Source organism: Drosophila subobscura, chromosome J (genome assembly GCF_008121235.1).
Source record: "Drosophila subobscura isolate 14011-0131.10 chromosome J, UCBerk_Dsub_1.0, whole genome shotgun sequence".
NCBI lineage: Eukaryota > Metazoa > Arthropoda > Insecta > Diptera > Drosophilidae > Drosophila > Drosophila subobscura.
This window is the reverse complement of record NC_048532.1, coordinates 6610715-6625577: the sequence shown is the minus strand read 5'-3', so window position 1 is coordinate 6625577 and position 14863 is coordinate 6610715.

Sequence of the window (14863 nt, the reverse complement as noted above, 5' to 3'; positions counted from 1 at the left end):
TATTTTTGTTTGGCACGCCAATGCCCGAGCCCCAAGCGGAACTCACACAAACTCCCCCACAAAAGACCCACACCAAACCCATTTTTACTGTGGCTCTCGGTGGTGGTGGAGTCTTGGCAACAATTACAACAAAGTCGCCATCAAATGAATGTAGGAATTATTAAATACGAGCCATTCCCAACAGCCATTATTCCATCGAATCGATTTGGCCTTATCGATCTAACAGTTTTCTCTGTACTCCGCCTGTTTTCGGCTGGAGTTTTTACAATAAATAACCCCAGCCGGACCAGTCGTAAATAAAAGTCTCTTCTAATATAGCAGCCGCCTTAAATTCCCCAAAGGATTGGAGATTCGAGGGTCTCTACTCAACTTGCGATACGCCTACAATTTAATTCAATTTCCAGCAACTTTTTTCAACTATTTTTAACTTTTGCCACTTGGATGGGAGGGAAAAACATTCACACTGGTACAACTGCAGAGGAGGAGCGGGGAAAAAGTGAGGCAAAAGGTAAACCAAATTATAATGCTTAACCTTTAAGCCTGCCTCGGATTGCGTGCTAAGTTCTCTTGGTTACTTAACTTGGCCAAGTTGTTCTTGGTGTACTCCTGCCACTGCCTCCCAGGCAGCGCGCTCCGGCTCTGGTTCGCTCTTGATGCCCTGCAGACGACTTCCTTTGCCAAGGGGTGTTATTATGTTGTTCGCAGCGAATGCAACACGAAGAAGGGGCGTGGCGTGGCTGGGCTGGCAGCTCGGTTTACTTTGGTTTTGGTTTGATGCCTGAGCCAGACACCGGCTAAGGATTTCTAGGATTAGCGCTGAAAGGATAATGATGGTCTGGCGGCTCTCTGCTGCTTTTGTGGTAAACAACAATTATAATTAGGATTTTGTCGAGATAATTGTGACTATTGTCAAGTGGTTTTTTGGCTCGTTAGTTGCGCCTATTGAAACCCGTTCAGCTGGTTAACTAATGGAGAATTTTCCGTATAATTTATATCTGAGATTTCTGTTCTACATAAATTCCTTTGCTGGTTTTTTCGCCCATCTATTTTCAACGTACGCGTAGAAGGAGTAGGATTAATATTCGCTCGTTCGCTCAGCTCTTCCCACACAGTTTTCCAAGGCCATCATATCAACATTAGCATATTTTTGATAGCTCAAGCTGCCCTCCAGCTATGCTCAGCTCTTTGGCTCCCTGGCTCCGTGATTTCCTGGCTCTTTTGCTCCCTGGCTTCGTCTGCAGCGTATCCTATGGTCGAGGTCTAGAGCAGCTTCCTGCCGCAACATCCACTTGCCACTTCAAGCTGTACGCTTGTTTGCACCTACGCCGGCCTTCCACGATTTTTTGCTCCGTTCCGTTCCTCTGCATTTTAGCCGTGGGCCGTTGTTGGCTTAAGCCATGCCAGCTGTTAACGACCTTTGCCGGGCCTCGCTCGTTTGTTGGCCAAGTCGTGGGGGCGGTGGGCGGAACTAGCTGCGGCATGGAGCGCGGGAACGGGTAAGAGCGCCCGAAGCGGGGCGTAAAACTGCAATTGCGCTGCCAACTTTATGGAAACGACGACGACTCCACTGAAGGGTTTCACCCCGGTAAGTGGGGCGGGTGTGCAGGGTGTAGACTGAGTGCTATGTGTCGGTATATACTCGTATAAGTTTTCTAAATTTATTACAATTCGCGCGCAAACTGAAAGCTATAATTTTCGAGCGGTTTCTGGCGACCACGCCTCGAATGTTTGAATGTTCAATGTTCAATGTTGAATGTCGAATGTCGATTTTTGATATTTGCGTTTGGCACGCAACACGATTTAAACTTTTACCAGCGAGCTCTCTCTAAAAATAACCATAAATCAATTTGAGTTGATGCCCAAAGTGGAGCGGGGGACAACTTTCCACACCTTACCAGACCCGCACCAGGCCGCTGAGTCCCACGCTGAGTGTCTCGTTTAAATTGAAAGATGGGTGGGATCGTCACGGTTCTCGTTTCGGCATTAGTTTGCATAAATTTCACAGACAAACAGAGCGAGAGAGAGAGTGTCCTTGGCTTGCTTATGGATTGAATTTGGGCCTTGGGTATTTGCTTGGTCAATATTTCGCAGCGCCCTACAGGTTCACGTTGGATTCGTGGCTGCATATGCCCCACACTTAATTGCAGTTGCAGTGGCAGTGGCAGCTGCAGCCCCAGCTGCTGCTGAAGATGGAGTTGCCATGGCATATCCGGCTCAGTCCATCTCCATCAGTGTCGCAACCCTGTCAAAAGATTTAACAGTTTAATGAGGTTTTGTGCAGTGCTCACATCTGCTGGCGGTATTCATCTGTCCACATGTGTATTTATTGTATTTACTTTATGCTGTTGCGGTCAGGAGTAGCCGGAGCAGCAGCTCCAGTCGGCACCGTGTCCGTGTCCTTTTTGCCAGCCAGCGAGCCATCGATCCAGCCAACCAGCTACCATCCCATCCATCCTTTTCAGCCGGTGCCCGGTCAGGTCCTTGCCGAATGCCATCCGTCGTCCGTCGTCGCATGTCAATGCTGCTGCTGGGCATTGTTGACAATGGGATTTATATTTCAACAGTCTCGTTGTTGTCCACTCCACCCCCCAACACACATGGCCAACTTTTTGCCATTAACATATTGATTTTTATGGCTCGCAAATTTACGAGTTTTTCTTTTTTTTTGCCGGGCATCAGCAGCAACATGGGCCTCTGCCTGCTCTTGCTCTCTTTTTTTAAACTTTTTTGTTGTTTTTTTTGGCTCTTTCGCTGACGTGTATAAAAGGTTTTAAAAGTAACGCCATTAATTTGTGTGCTGCCTCAGGAAACACTCTAACATTTATTTTGCAAAAGTTCAGAGGTTCAGAATTTAGCAAGGGAAAAGCAAAGCAAAGCAAAACAGAATAAATTCAGCAAAAATAATTGCAAACATGCAACTGATAAATGCAAGAAAAACTAAATAAAATAAGCATTCAATGAAATTGTTTATAGATTTAATTGTGATTATTTTGTACATATTTTTAGTGTACTCAAAATTTAACTAAAATAACAGATTGTGTCCCGCAGGCAGGCTAGAATTAATCCTTTGGGGTACGCAAACTTGGCTTTCCCCCTGACATAATATTAACATCTATTTTTCGAATGAAATGCGAGAGGTTTCATATGCAAATCAGGCATATTATTTACAGTCACTCTTCCAGGGCCAATAAATAAGCAAATAGTTTGATAGAAAACCAGAAACAGAAACAACAACAACGACAGGCATAATAAATCCAAATAGATAAGTTTGCACAATCCGACACACAAATGTATACAATGTGAGAGTACGTCTGATTCCATTCCGGACTAGTAAATATTGATATTTTGATTTGAAATTGCGTCGTGGCTTGGCGTGGGGAGACAAGACCGCAGGACGTAACATAAGCCGGAACTATTTCAAGTGTTTCATGTGCTCCTTGAGCTCCATTGAAAGTGAAAGCCAACAAATCACCTTAGGGAGAGCGAAAACACACTCACGCATTGATGTTAATATTTGATCAGGCGTGAGGCGCGGGCCAACAATTAAAGAAAACTACAGGAACCTCAAAATCATCTTGAATTTCGACTGGCGCTGTCTAGAGTAAATATTTGCCAATAATTATCTGTGCTAAGGCAGGGTTTGGGGTTTATTTGGGCTCTTAAATAAATTACATGGAAATGCCCTTTAAAAATGTTGCGATGATAAACACGTTCAAACCGTTTCGAACCGCATAAAACCTTTACAATTACTTATACATTTAAGGCATTTATAACATGCTTAATGAATTTCCAGCTGAAGGAGCTGTTCGTGCTGGTCCTGTCTGCTGGTTGCTGGTCCTTTGCCGGCTGCTCCTTGCTGGTTGGTTTGTTGCCTGCTGCCTGCCTGCCCTGGCAATGTTTTCCTTGAATTATGATGCTTTTAAAATGTAATTTATTTTTTTAAATAAACACCAAAAAGCGCGCTGCTTTCGCTCGCCGTCTTGTTGCTGCCTTTTCCTCTGATGTTGCTTCCACATGGCGCTGCTGCTGCTGCTGCTGTGCGGCAGCAATCTGAAATGAATTTAATTTAATTTTATTATTTCAGTCAGAACTGCCACGACGGCAGCGGCGGCATCTTTGCGCTTCTCAGCTTATAATTTCGTTCATTTTTATTATCCCCTTTTTTGGGATTTGCCTCATAATTTGTTATGGCTTCTTAAGTGGTGGCGTAAGTGGAAATCGATGGTCTGGTCAGCCAACAAAAAATGTTTGTACATAAAATGTTTGCCTTAATAAATATCGATAGAAAAATCCTCAAATATTTCAAGAGCAAAAGAAGGAAAACTCCGAAAGTTTGTTTGGCATCAAACCAATTTATCGATATGGTCATTACAGGCTGAAGTTGGCAACATCTCCACATATTCCTTCTTCTTTTTTTGGAGTGTCTTGGCTGAAATTGCATATGGCCAGAACCAACTTTGTTCAATCAAATTGGGCAAACAGGCAAGTACCAGAGGCAACGTCGAAGTCGTACTTCAAAAACTCAAGTTGTGCATATTTATCAAAACATTCTCAATATATGTAAGAAGGGAAATGTAAAAAATTGCACGTGCATGCCAAAAGCAAACACGGCGAAATTGTGCTGGCACTGAAAAGTTCCACACAGACGCAACCCACACACATGCATGCACACTCCGACAAAGTCTTCTTGGCCAAGTCAGGCAGTGAAGGAGCTGTGGGGCTAGCTGTGTGGAGCCCCTCCATCTGGCGTTGACGTTGCCAGGCGCTTCAGAAATGTGTAAAATATTTTGCACATCATAGAATATGGCACGCGGCAAAGTGCAGCAAACAATATTTATTATAGAAAATATGATGTGAAGTATGTACATAAACTCGTGCCACATACATACATTTATGTACATACATATGTTTTATGTATTATGTATGTATGTACATGGAGCAACTTCTTGCTTTGATTAATGCCGGCAATGGGCACATGGCCTATGCGTAATGTGGCATTGAGATACAAATCGAATGATGACCCAGCCCACCGGCCAGCATTAATGGCCAAACTATTAAACTAATCGCCATTGTTGCTTTGCGACTGGCAATTATACTTCCCTGCCCGCCCTGCCCCTTACCTTTTGGTAAGGCCTTCCATCTGCCCCCCAAAATTCAAGCCATAAAAAGGAAACAAAAGAACTCGGAAGCGGAAAAGTCCCCGCCAAATGTCGAATCTCTCAGCGGAAGAGCAGAGCAAGTGGCAAGGTCCGGGGCTCAAGCCATTTTACACCTGTCAGCAAATAAAACGTTGATACACAAATAGAAAAATCCGTCTAAGTAGCAAAATTATTGTGGAAGGCACAAAGCGAATAAAAACAGGCAAGAGCAAAAAAAAAAAGGGACAGCCAGAAAGGGAAGATCCCCAGCCAAATCGTAGCCATTGTTGCTTTGCTCTTGCGTTTGGCCTTGTTGAAGACAAATTCTGGCCAACAACAAAAGGCCAACTCAATCTGCTGCTCTTGATTTACCTTGCTACGAGGAGCAGCCCCTCGCACCTCCCTTTCTCCACATTAAACACTCTCTACTTGTCTCTTTCTGTCTCGTTGTTTTTATATTCTTTTTCGTGCTTTGTGCTTTGTGCTAAATAAACATTTATAACGAGAAGGGACGTGTGAGACGCTTCTTACGCGTCACAACTCTTATACCCGGTACTCAGTACTACATCTGCAACTTAGCGGTTATTTGTCAAATTTTACATTTTTTCTTCATCTGTCATCTACATCAACAACACTACTCACGCCAACACGCTCCTTTAGCTCGCCACCCTCCCCTATAGACACACACTGCAGAGTCGCGGCAGAGTCAGCGGCAGAGGAAGCGGCAGAGGCAGCGGCAGAGGCAGAGGCAGTGACGTGTCAGGGGCCAGGCCATAAACAGCGCGAAGCAGAGTGTGAATGCTGCGGGACGGGGTGGGTTTGGCTACTGCAAATTAATTTCTTCATTGTGGCTATAATAATGATCCAATCGTATCCCAATTTGGTGATCTGATAGATATGGTCATTCCCTACGGAATGGCGTTTTTAGTTTTCTGCTATCTTCAAAATTGTAGATTTGGGAGGTTTTCGCCCTTTGTGGAGGCGGAAGGGGCGTGGCTCATTTTGAAATACACTTGTAACAGTGTGAGCATACAGAAGTCTGGATGCAAAATTTGGTGGCTCTAGCTCTTATAGTCTCTGAGTACTAGGCGCTCATCAGGACGGACAGACGGACAGACGGACAGACAGACAGACAGACAGAGACTCGGCTATTGATGCTGATCAAGAATATATATACTTTATGGGGTCGGAAACGTTTCCTTCTGTGCGTTACATACAACCGTTATGTGCACAAATACAATATACCCTATTTACTCTTCGAGTACCGGGTATAAAAACAGCCAAAAGTTTTATTCGCTGATGCTGCTTCAGCTCGCCACTTTTTGGTCCTTTCTGTGTGTTTCTCTTTTCTTTGTCTGCTCTTCGCCCCTCAATTCTGGCAGAGAATTTCATTTTGAATTTCCTCTGAACATTTCACGGGACTTGGACGCGTGGCAAAAGTTTATTTCTATATATTTTTATATGGTACCCCAAGCAGAGGTAGCTCCTGCGTTGAGTATATTTGATAAAAGAGTGACTTTGTCACGCGAATTCCGCCTGAGATTAATTTCTAAACTAGTTTAAGTTTTCTTCTTCTAAAATATGTCTTAAAATATTTACAGAACTATTTAATGTGTCTTTGAATGCATTTTGTTGTGGGTAATTGGGAGATTTCTGCATAAAGGTTTAGTGTGCAGAATTAGCTAAATAAATTTAAATATGAATAAAACTTGGGAAGATCCTTTGGGACTCAACTCTGTCTCTCTCTCTGCTTTGAACATGGCAGTTTTTGCCACTTTTTCACCCTCTTAAATTCCCTGAAAATATAGCTATAGGGCAGCTGTCAGTCTGCTCTATCTCAGTGCGAACATTTCATGCTCGTTTTAGCTGTGTTCCATTTGAAAATTGTTGCTGCAGCCGCTTAAAGTTATGTGAGTGCGTGGGCGGACGGGCACAAACGGCATGGGGAGTACATACATATGAATGTATGTCTGTAACTCTCCCATAAAGCCATAAACCGCCGCAAGTCAAACATCTTGTCAGAGAGCCAGAGACAGTGGGAGATCTGTGTCGCCTCGGCATAGATAAGGAATTGGCTGTTTAGGCCCAGAGAACATGGCCACAGTGCATGCTGGCCCGGACCGGCTTGATGGATGGCAGCTGCATTGTTTGCTTTAAGACTTGGCTTGGCGATGACTTGGCTCTGATAATGGCTTATGAATGCCGGGCAATTGCTTCATGTAAACTAGGATGGGTGGGCGTGTTGGCCAGACGCGTGACGCCTACTGCCTGTGCTCGCTCTGCTCGGCTAGCAGCCGCCAGGCGCGCCCTCAACATGTGCCGGAGCGAGCCACATCAGGAGAGGCCATCAAGGATACGCCCACTGTATGTAAGTGCAACGTTTGTAGACTGCAGCAGCAGCAGCAGTAGCACGCTGCAAGGCGTTGAACAACATGACGCGCTGCGATAGTATGCTTGTTGTTCCATGGGGAAGTGGCTGGGGCAGTGGCTGGGCAGTGGCAGGTCTCGATGGGCATGCGGTGGTGCATGGGATGGGGGCTCTCAATGATGTTGTTTGTACTTTACCCAAGTTGATGTCTAATTTAACGCTATCGTAAAGTTGGCAGCGTTTGCTTTCTATCATCCAACTGGGCTCTTTCCCTCTCCCTTTGGCAGTGCTGTCAATGTGTCAGCCAGTCCAAAATCGAGACTTGTGCGGGCTGAAATGGTTGAAAAACACATGTAACTGCAAATCGGTATCGTCATCGCCAACGTCATCGCATTGTTGTTGCTGTTGCCAGGTCTTTGTTGCTGTTGCCCTTGTCCCTATCCTGGTCCCTGGTCCCCGTCCTGGTCCCTGTCTTCTGTGTGCATGCAGCCAGGGACAGACATTGTTTCGGCAGTTGGTAAATGTGTTCGAATATGTGTGTGTGCTTGTGCAGGACGTGTGTAGTGTGTGAGGGAAGTGTAAGTAAAATGTACATACATAATAGGTGATCCTGGCTGCTGGCTGCTGGCTGCTGGGTGTAGATGATTGCTGGCAACTGGCAAAGGATGTCGTCTAAATGGTAATTAGTTTGGCAACACTGTAATCTATCGTTGTCGCATGTTCTGTTTATCGTGGAGAGAGAAACAGAGACAGAGAGACTGGCGAAACCTGTTTCACTCTTTCCTTATCGAATGCTCTAAGCTTTAATTTTTGATTAGCTACTAGAAGAATATGCTACAGCTGCAGGAAAACTTCTACCTTTGCTGCCAATTTCCCCATCAATCTTTGAGGAATTTTCTAGCAATCTTTGATCAATCTGCCAGCAATTTTTAATCAATCTTCTAGCAATTAACTCAATAATCAATTACGTGCATTTTATACAATAAATCGCAACAACCCAAGCCTGCTCTGGTCACACACATCTATTAACAAAGCCCCTAACAATCCGCTTATATGAACTGTAGTACCAATTGACCCAACTTTCCCAACAGAGTTGCCAAGTCAATCCATCACGGGGTGGGCGCAATCTTCTCTCCCACATGAAAGTCTCAAAAATGTTTCGCCAGACCCGCCCCAAGCCCCGGGTTACATTTGTCATCAGCTCAATAATTGTCAACAGACAAAAACAAAATTTACATGTGGCAACAATGTGTGTGTCCCAGAGTCCGGACTAATGTTCTGCCAAGTGTCTGGAAATGTTTTTCCATTTATAAGGAAACAAAAAACTCAATTTAATTTGCCGTAAAGTTGACAGGGACTCAGGGAGTTCTGAAATACGTGGCAACCATTTGAACTACATTTACGGGTAGAAATATATATAAATAAATACAAACATACAAAGGCTTAACACTGGGCGAACTGCTAATCTGGCTGACGAACAGGTCCACTGACTGACTGACTGGCTGACTGACCCTTTTCGGACCCAAGTCTCTCTCTTGCTTGACCCTTTTCTGCATTTTCCAGTGTTAATCCTACTTGGGAATTTATAAAATAAATTATTTACTTGACGAGGCATCCAGAAGCAAATGAAGACAAAATAAATATCCAGCTTAAGGCAGGAATGAAAAATTACAAAAGCCAAGCAGGCGGCAGTAGGCTCCAACTCCAGATGAAGCATAAAGGATGAAAGCCTTGAGCAAAAATCACACACACATGCGAGTAGTTTGCAGCCTATTGTGGCGCTACAATTGTCGCCAGGTGGCTTTAAGGGCACGTCTCTGTGTGTGTGTGAGGGTGTAGCTGTGTGGCAAGTCCAGACCCTGCTGACGTGGCACAAAATGAATTGCACTTGATTGTGGCAGCTCGTGGCGTGGCAAGTCGTTGCGATGGGAGGTGCCACGCTGTTGGTGGAATTGCCAGTGCAAAGTGCATCGTTAGCCAAAATTTACGTGGCACGTTAACACCACCCGACTGCCAAAAACAAGCCAGCCCTGGCTGTGCCACGTCTCTCTAGCTCTCCAGCTTCAGCTCTAGTTCCATTTCCACCTGCAGGTTGCTTACGAAATTTATGCTCGTGAATTATGAATGGAAATGGCTTGGCGTCTTGGCCCCCGGCTCCTGCACCGCACAACTACCAATCCGGCGCCCGACCCTATCCCTTTTTTGTTGGAATTTATTTAATAGTCAGCTGCAGAAAATGTTCCCTTGTCGGTGGGGCTGTGTGTTGTGTTTTTCTTTTATTATTATAAATTCATATGCGTTGTCGATTAATTTTCATTTCAACCCCATTCCTCATGTGCGCTCTCTCGCCCCATTTCGCTTCAGTTCTCGGTGTGCCATTACTTATGCTGTTTTTAATTTGCTAGCTTCAATGCACGTGCCACCAGCCCCAAATTGAATCCTTTACGAACAGGAAGCTTAAACTCAATGGCTATGCGGGGTGGGAGGGGTTTTCGAAGGCAACCCTTTGCTGCCCCACAGATGCTGCACTAAGTCAAAAAGGTCACGAATTTTATTTATTTTATTTAACCTTATCCCCCCAAAACTCAATGGAATTTGATTGCTGTGGAATATTTATGTTTAAGTTTACATTTTGCTACACACAATAAGCGGCAAAAGTAATTCCAGACAAGTGTCCCAGAAGGAGCATTGATTCTACTCGCGAATCCCCTTTGAATGTACTCACCTTAAACTTCCTTAAAGCTCTTTAATGAGCTATCTGCCATCTCTTGTTAATGAACCCACTGAACTGCATTTATCCAGTCAAGTGTTGTCTTATCAGGGGAACAACTACTAATAATTCCCCGCAGACAACAGAGACCTATCAATGATGACACCCTTGAATGCCTCTGATTTGTGGATAAATCAATTTTCAATTGCATTCCATTTTGGGTGCCCCGGCTCAGCATTGTAAATGATTATACTCCAGTTATTCCCACTCTTTGTGTGGCAGGCAATTTTCCATTTGGCTCTTTCTCTTTTCATTTGAGCAATCAAATAAAAAGATCCCAATGTAAGCCTTTTCGCTTTTTCTTTTCTGTTTTTTTTTTGGCAGACAATCCGCATAAGATGCGCCTAAATTGGCAATCCCTGTTGGAATACAAAAACAATTTTGTTTCCTCTTTTTGTTTTTTTTCTCCGCATATTTTCCTTTATTTGGGGGAATATTTTCTCTTTGCTTAGGCGAATTGGCTTCTGTTTTGGCAAGCGGATCTTAGTATGTGCTTTATCCATCTCATTGAATCGAATAGGAATGTTCTATGGACAAGGAATTATGGGATATGGCTTATATGGTGATTCTTCATTAGATTTAGGCTGGTATCGCTGGCATCTTTCTATCGCTGCCTGAAGGATATAGAAATTATCATATTGAGTTCCTTCTCACAGCTCGACAGCAAATAAACACGCAAACAGCCAAACGGTGGTCCTGGCCTCGGTCCCTGCAGGCAGGCTCTTCAAATGAAAAGTCATAAAAGAGCACAAAGGATAATGCGTTTTTAATGGCAACGAGTTTGGCTTTTGTGCTCTTCGGGCATAAAAAATACAAAGAGAACAAAAAGAAGCCAACACTGAAACGAAACGAAAATCCTCCCAAAAAAATATATGAAACAGAAAATTTGTTTTGGAAATGCACAACAGTCGTCGGCAGCTGGCTGGCAGCTCCGAAGTTTATTTAATTAATTTTTTCTTCAGCAGTCGACCAAGAAAAAAGTATTCCATATATAGGTGAGGATCTTTTTCTGTTGGCAGGAAGTTGGGAGCATCCTTTTTGCAGGCTCCTGGCACACATACTCACACTCGTACATACGTGTTGATTAAGCGCATTCACTTGGCTTTATTAACGAGGCGCAAAAGGCTGTGGGAAAAGTTGCGGCAGTCTGGCTGGATGTGGCCCACGACTGCTAAGCCGCGTGCAGGAGGCCCAGTTTCTGCTACAGTCATTCATCTAGGTGGTAGGTAGACAGGTGGAAGGGCGGGCAGACCGAACAGCTCGCACACGTTTAATTTTTGTATAATTATTCAAATTTTGCGCTGAAAACTTGTTCCGTTGCCCTGCCAGCAACAGACTCACTTCAGAGAGTGGTTCAGCGTGGGTGTGGGTATGTTGGCATCCCGGGAACGTGACTACTCATAAGCCATTAGACAACCCGGCACCGATGACCTGAGACACAGTTTCATGTCTCCTAAGCCCCCAAAGGCAGCTCCCAGTGCGTACGTACGAGCCTGGTTGTCATTCCTTGCAGCTCGTTGGTCGGTGACCAGACTCGAGATTGTCGCTGGTAATGGTGGACTAATTGAGGCAGGCAACGGACAATGGGCCACGGGGCAACTGACAACGAACGAGATTGAAGGCAGGAGAGAGCGCAGAGTCAACGTCGTGGTCGTCGTTGTCGTTGAGTTCAGGTTCCGTCAAGTCCGTGGGTAACAGTGATTTAGAGCGCGCTTAGCAGTTCGGACATGTGTCGTCCCTGTGGTTGCTAATGAGCTGCAAATCGAGGGTTGCCTCGTGTACGTGCAGGAGTCCCTTTTTGGGCGCTCACCTTCGGGGCAGCACACACGCACTGACACTGGCACGGACAGGTCTTGAATAACCATTGACTTTGAGTACGTAACGAAACTTAATCCATTCATACAGTCGCTCCTCTAGGGTGCAGTCAATCTTGGCGATTATTTGATAGACTGGCTGTAAAAACCAACAATTCTGAGCGAATCTATTCATAAATTTAATTACGTCCCGCAGCTGGTAGTTCTAAAACGAAACAAACAGCAAACTAGTTCAGAAAAAAGGTTATTCCCCCCCACGGAGCAATCAACTAAATCACAATTTAAGCCCCCCTAGCCGCATTTGTAATTTATGAAGCAATTTAGTCCTTACATTTATGATTATATTTAGATGTGGATAAATATGCATACATGGCTGTGCAGGAATTTGCGTAATAAATATGCACATATCCTCTTTGGAATCGCTTTCTATTTAAGCTGTGCTGGCTTTTTATTTCCACACCGCACTCAACTAATTAAAAGTTTTATTCAATAATTTAACCATTTTGCGAAGTGGTATTTATGAGCCATTTCATACCCACAATTACCCAAAATGTCTGCCAACTATTTAATGACTCTTTTTATTGCCAACCCACAAAAGGAGTAAACAGGAAACACGGGGAAAGGGCGGGGTGCGGGCAACACAACAAATTAAATCAGTCTCTAAAATGTAATTGTGCCAATGGCAACTTAGTTGGGAATCTAATTTTAGTTTTTCGCCAACCCAAAAACTGTTGACTGACGACTTTTTGGTGGCTTTATTTCCGTGCTTTCACCTTTTCACTCCCATTTTGCACTTTGATCAGTGGGCGGATGGATTGGTCAGTGGTGCCACACCCCCGCAAACGTTATGCAAATGAAACGCAATGAAAGAAAATCAATTAACTAAAGCAAACACGCGGTGTAAGGCAACAACAATGACTCAATCCCATGCCCACGATCCTGTCAAACGCGCGCGCTCGATGCGGCGGGTTTGGTTTGGAAATTAATTAAAGCTCATTTGATGCAATCTTTCAGCGAGCCTAATCCGCTCCCTTTGGCCTTGGTCCAAATACAGTTCGTCCGGCAGCAATTAGAGCCCCAAAACGTCAAGCATCATGGACCAGAAATCCAAACCCAAACCCCAACTCAAAAATCCAAACCGGGGCCGGCATCCACATGCGTATAGAAATTCCAGAGGATGTGTGAAGGTATGATGAGATTGTGGGTTGAATATCAGCCAGAGCATAGTTATGCCCCATGTGCGTGTGTGTGGGTGTGTGTGTGTGTGTGTGTGTTTGTTTATGTGTGTGTGGGGCATGACTGTCATTTGCTTTATGCACATGCCGAGGAAATATTCATGATTGCAGTTAGCAAGGACAATTATGATTGATTTATGTATGTTGCTGCTGCTGCTGCTGCTGCTGCCTGGCCCTGGCCATTAGTGGCGAGAGTCAGCCAAGTGTGTGTTTGTGTGTGTGTGTGTGCTCCAGGTTTATGGCAGGTGTGTGTGTGTGCTGGGATAAAACATTATTATGATTCCAGCATTAAAACTTTGAGTGGCTCGTTAAACGTGTAGTAAGCCAACTACGAAGGAGATGTAGCGAAAAACATAACATTTAATTAGATTACGCTCCCTCATATGAGAGTGCGCGTAAAATGCCGCTGGAAACGAAACTCATTTACATTTTGTATGGCAAACGTATACCTCCAGTTCTCGGTCTCGGTCTGGGTCTGCGTCTGGGTGTTAAGTTGATCAACCTTTATTGCCCCGCAAGTTTTGTTATTGCTTATGCAAATGATGTAGTTGGCTGAGCTGCAAAATCGCATTAATTATACACAGATAGTCCTTGGAGATTTTTCTTTTGAAACGATAACGCGTCGTCTGTGTTTTATGCTGCAATCAGTAACCTTTAACCTCTGCGCAGTGACCAGCAATAAGTTGATAAATATTCATTTCATTTATGCGAAATTATCTCAATTATTTAAATCTATCGAACGCACAAAATGTTTTCAATCGCAGCGCTTTTCGGTTTTTGGCAAATGGGAAATCATAATTAAATGGTTATGGCCATTGGCCATGGCGACTAATAAAATTGCGTTGGCCATCAGGCCATCAGGTGCAGCATTAAAAAGCCAAAAATAGTCCAACAAATAAATAAACCAAAAACAAATGCAATTTTAATTGCGCACAATGTGTCGCTTAGTTGCGTTTATTTACCTACATATGTACATATAAATACATACATATATAATCAGTTATATACAGCACTCATAATTTGTGGCATGGGAAAATCCTTCCTTTTTTTTGTTGTGTTCTGGCTGCCTGCCTGTCGTTTGCCGCAATCGATGTCGTTTATCTTCTGATTTGTTGCCAAACGAAGCAAAACAAATCACTTGCTCGAACGGCTGCTGCTCCATCTAACAACTAAATTTCCGACATACCGAGACGGCCCCAGCCCAAGGAGCTGCAGCAGCTATGCCTGGACACGACGCTCATTCTCTCCCGCTCCGCTGACGGGATTTTTCTACTGCCCCCGCTCCAGCTGTTGCTACCCGCTCCAGCTGCTGTTGCGAATGAATTGTAGCCATTTTTCAGGCATCTTTGGCAGACTCGTGACGTGGCCGACGCGTTGCAGGGCTCGAGTAAAAGAACAAAAAATAACAAAAATATGGCACCCAGAAAGCCGGGAATTTGTGACGCCTTCGTTGTGTGTTAACAATGAAAGTATCCCATGTACCCGACACCGCCCCCGCCCCCGCCCATTCGCCCAAACAAAAGGTACAAATGTCGCCG